The sequence below is a fragment of the Drosophila suzukii genome, unplaced genomic scaffold, assembly GCF_043229965.1.
Source record: "Drosophila suzukii unplaced genomic scaffold, CBGP_Dsuzu_IsoJpt1.0 scf_14, whole genome shotgun sequence".
Taxonomy (NCBI): Eukaryota; Metazoa; Arthropoda; class Insecta; order Diptera; family Drosophilidae; genus Drosophila; species Drosophila suzukii.
The window spans coordinates 659,020-663,890 of record NW_027255901.1 but is presented as its reverse complement, the minus strand read 5'-3'; the positions used below and the strand labels follow the sequence as shown (position 1 = coordinate 663,890).

At 34.3% G+C, this 4,871-nt stretch overlaps 2 long non-coding RNA genes across 3 annotated transcripts; both read left to right on the top strand.

Moving 5' to 3' along the window:
- The first annotated feature begins 854 nt into the window (after nucleotides 1-854).
- LOC139354698 (uncharacterized) lies at nucleotides 855-1,531 on the top strand. Its single transcript, XR_011605576.1, has 2 exons — nucleotides 855-1,178; nucleotides 1,238-1,531. It is a non-coding gene; the product is annotated as an uncharacterized lncRNA (long non-coding RNA).
- Nucleotides 1,532-3,327: 1,796 nt separating this feature from the next.
- Nucleotides 3,328-4,391, top strand: LOC139354700 (uncharacterized). Of its 2 annotated transcripts, XR_011605578.1 has the most exons (4): nucleotides 3,328-3,659; nucleotides 3,895-4,065; nucleotides 4,128-4,207; nucleotides 4,262-4,391. It is a non-coding gene; the product is annotated as an uncharacterized lncRNA (long non-coding RNA). The 2 variants fall into 2 exon arrangements; XR_011605577.1 differs by lacking the exon at nucleotides 3,328-3,659 and having other exon boundaries at nucleotides 3,794-4,065.
- The last annotated feature ends 480 nt before the right edge of the window (nucleotides 4,392-4,871 follow it).

The following is a 4,871-nucleotide window of genomic DNA, read 5'->3' as shown; positions in this document are numbered from 1 at the left end:
TTCTTATAGATCTAATTTTTCCTTCACAACGCCAATGATTTGGAGACAGCCCCAGAATCACACAGATGATTGCTACTTCTGTCTAAGCAAGTTATCTGGTGTGGGTCGTTTGACCAACTGGAATTATGCAAAAGTCTCTTCAGTGACCTTTCCTAAAGCTGTTACGATTCCTGAAAATTCAACCTGTGTTGATACGGATGAAATTTCAGAATCATGCGATTCAACTGATTCCGAAACGTTGCCAAATTTGGAAAAGCTATCACAAGGAAAACTTAATGATCTTATTAGAGATCTTGAGCTGACCAAAGAAAAGTCGGAAATTCTGGCTTCTCGAATGAAGCAGCATGGCTTTTTAAATCCAAATGTTAAAACGGCAATTTACAGAAGTCGCCACGAAAAATTTTCGAAGTTCTTTACCAAGCAGGACAGTATTTGTTTTTGTAATAATATTGGCGCTTTGTTTAACGAGCTTAATGTAGACCACAAACCGATGGAGTGGAGGTTGTTCATTGACGGCAGCAAGGAGAGTTTAAAGGTTGTCCTGTTGCATAACGGAAATGAGAAACCATCTCTACCGATCGCCCATGCAGTAAACACAAAGGAGTCATATGAGACAATGGAAGCACTGCTGAAATTAATAAAATATAATGAATTTCAATGGAAGATATGTGCGGACCTAAAGGTTGTTGGAATGCTCTGTGGGTTGCAAGGAGGTTATACCAAAAACTGTTGTTTCCTTTGTCTTTGGGACAGTCGAGCCGACTCACAGCACTATGTAAAAAAAAAGTGGGAAGCAAGAAAACGTGCTGTGATTGGCAAAAACAATATAAAATATAACCCAATCGTAAAAAAGGAAAATATAATTCTCCCACCGCTCCATATAAAATTGGGCCTGGTCAAAAACTTTGTCAAAGCCCTTAACAAAGAAAGCACCGCATTTACATATTTAATAAGCCTTTTCCCAGCACTATCCTACGCTAAAATTAAAGAGGGCGTTTTTGCAGGTCCTGAAATTAAAAAACTATTAAAGGACAATAAATTCATAACGCTGTTATCTTCTAAAGAAGCGGCAGCGTGGAAATCTTTTAAACTGGTGGTAGAAAACTTTCTCGGAAATAGCAAAGCGGGAAATTACAAAAGTATTATAAGGGACCTGCTCAAAAACTATAAGGCTATGGGTAAGCTATTATATGCTCTAAAAAGTAATGTTTATTATGTCTTTGTTTGTTTTTGACAGGAGTGCATATGTCGCTAAAAATTCATTTTCTCGACTCTCACTTGGACTTTTTTCCGGAGAATTTGGGAGCTGTAAGTGATGAGCATGGGGAGCGGTTCCATCAGCAAATGAAGGAAATTGAGCGCCGATATCATGGCTTTTGGGATGCCGCTATGATGGGGGACTATATTTGGTTCCTTATTCGGGAAACGGACAATAGCTTCTACAAAAAGCAAATTAGAAACCAAAACTATTTTAAAGGTTTTGCTTAATATTGCATTTAATAAAACAATCGTTGTCTATGTGTAAATAAAACTGGTTCTTTCACTACCATTACATCCAAAAAAGTTACGCTTAAATCTTCCCAAAACAAATAATGTACTCTACTCGTTCTGTAAATTGCGGAGCCGTAAGCACAAAATTAAAAAAAAATACATATATGCAAATGATTTCCTCGTAACTGCAAAAAGGAATCTGACGTTATGCATAACTACATGCACCAAAATTTTACGTTCCCCAACACTGAAAATTTAAAATAATGTTTAACGGCCGCTGCTCCCGAGTACTGAACTTGGGTATATACGTTTAAAAATCTGTAAAAAATCGATTTAGCAACGGATTGTCGTGATCAATGGCGCATATTCTCCGTTAAGGTTCAGCCTTTAAGAAAACAACATAAAACTAATTTCGGTTTTTAGGCGTGTATTTTTAAAGAAGCAATTTATGCCAGCGTTTTTGCATTTTTTCCAAATTTTTCAACTTTGACGAAGTGTAGCTTTTAAACTAATGAATGGAACTCAATGATGTGTATAAGAAAGTTAAAGGGCATTCTATTACCTGTAAAATGAGGCCCTAACGACCGAATTCGGGTAATCACAACTCGAGTTAGAAAATAAAAAAGTGCGAAAAACGTTTTTTACACTTAAAAAAAAATTGGTACCATAGAAAAAATTTTAAGTGCCCTTTTTTTAATCAGGGAGATGTATCTTACCGGAAAACAAAGGTTTCCTGAAAGGCGTATTTCATCAAATTTTTTCTGTAAACTGGTGTTATTAAGAACTATCAAAGTACACAAGTTAAAGTTTCTAAGATGTGTTAGCCAAACACACTTGCAGTGAACTATCAGTACCTGACCGTCATTAAAGCCACATGCCCAAGACCCAAGGACATTGAACAAAATACTTCCCCTTCATTTGTACCTGGAGTTTTAATTACAGTCAGATACAAAATTTGTAGGATTATTCAATATTTCTTTATATATTTTATTATTGTAAACATATTTCATTAAATTCATAATTAATTATATTTTATGTATATTTGTATATAATTAATTTTCTTACTTCAGCCCTCTGTAAGAAACATGTCGCTTATTAATCTTCGTTCCAAGCGTAGATTTTCGCTTGGTTCCCATAGATAGATGTAAAATAGTTCTCACAATGTAATCTTTCTCAGATGCTGAATTATTTTTAAAGCATTCATTTGTTCCATCCCATAATAATATTGTAACATATTTCGAAGGCATCATTAGCTAGCATAGGAGCGCCTATCAATTTAATTTCTGATTCAAGTTTATGATAGAGGTGTTGGGACCTGGTAATATCGGTTTTTGTTGTCAACTATTTTTCTAGTTCTAGTTTACTAATTCTATTCTATTTGTATACTATTTGTATGAGTAAGGCATCATTGTCTAAGATTCTGAATAAGTTTAATAAACTCTTTAATTACAATACTGATTAGCTGGTTACTATATATTTAGTAGATGTATACAAGTTGTTTAGTATCTGGTTTCTATATGTTTAATAGATGTATACAAGTTGTTTACTAGATGTATACAAGTTGTTTACTAGCTGTTTAGTATCTGGCTACTATATATTTAGTAGGTGTATACAAGTTGTTTAGTATCTGGTTACTATATATTTAGTAGATGTATACAAGTTGTTTAGTATCTGGTTTCTATATGTTTAATAGATGTATACAAGTTGTTTACTAGATGTATACAAGTTGTTTACTAGCTGTTTAGTATCTGGCTACTATATATTTAGTAGGTGCCCTTCAGTTCTGCAGTAGGGACGCGGTGACATGGCTCAAGGCAAAAAGCTTTTTTTGTTTTTTTTTTTTGTGCCTAAAACGCTGTGCCGCTGTTGACGTCAGCAGAGCAGTCGGCGCAGCGTAGAAGACTGCCCACGAAAACGATCGTGCAACAAAGAGAGGCAGATATTCGGATATTTCCCTCTCTTTCTTGTCTTATAATCTGCCTGCACTCCGCGCTCGCAGAGACAAATTTCGGCTGGTCCGTTATTTTTTTTTGCGTCTCTCCGTTATGTTCGGCTAGCGACTAATATTTCGGCGGAAAAATTTTCGTGGAGCAGCGACATGTGAATGCCCTAATATTTTAGGAGCATTATTGTGTATCGAAAAAAACAACTAATATTGTTTTATAAAAGTAAACTATTTGATTATAGTAAAATTTAGTATATTGAATTTACTTATAATGTTATATTTACTTATTATACATTTTTATTACAATATAATTTTTTTGTTAAGTTATAGAAATTTAGTCCGTTAAAATTGATTTAAGTATTTAAAACATTTAAGTATTAACATTTAAAAAAAAAATCGTATTGTATTTTTTACTTAAGAAGTAAAAACTATATAGTCGGATATATAATTCACTTTAGAAAGGGTATAGGTGCAGTGGCACGCGCCAACAGCGAAGAGAAAACAAAAGAAATCTAGTAAAGGGGTGAGAAGACTTGGTGCATTCTGTTTGAGTGATTGAAAGGGAAGCATCCATTTTAATGGTGCGCAGCAGAGTTACTTTAATCGTTTAGTTAATATAATAAAGTCAGGTAAGTGCTACATTAAGTTTAAGATGTTGTGCATTGATCTTAGTTTAAAGTAAATTTTGAAGGTATTCAATGGGTTCCGTTAGCCGAAAGTGGATGACGAAATGTTTTGTGCCAATAAAAATTCTGCAACAAGCTATAAAAGGTAAATATACAATTAAACAAATAAAACGCATTTTTTAAACATATGTTTTTTCAGGAGCGTTGGCCAAGGATTCAGAGGATCCGGACAAAGGTTTAAGAACGGCGATGTCTAACGTTAAAAATAAGCTTACGAAGCAAAAAAACAGAAACAATAATTGTACAATTTTTGAAAATCTAAATAGTACGATATAATTAAAATGAATTAAAATGAAATGAATTAAATTCTATATTTTTTTAATTGAAAACTCAAGGAAAAATTCTGATTTTCACAATTGATTCACTTGGGACGTGTCCCTTGCAAGTGAAAACTCAAGGAAAAATTCTGATTTTCCCAAGTGTTTCACTTGGGACGTGTCCCTTGCAAGTGATTTCACAAGTGAAAACTCAAAGAAAAATTCTGATTTTCCCAAGTGATTCACTTGGGACGAGTCACCGGCACGTGACAGGCCATACGAAAAATGAGTATAAGGAAAAAGTGAAATCCCGTAGGACTTCGAAAAATTTTCATTTGAATTTTCACTTGTGAAAATGCGGACATCCCATACAATTTTCTATATGGAGCGTCACTTGTTCTTCACTTGTGCACGAGGACATGTCCCAGGTGATTCCCAAGGTGATTCACAAGTGAAACTTTTTTTTTGGAACTGAAGGGTGTATACAAGTTG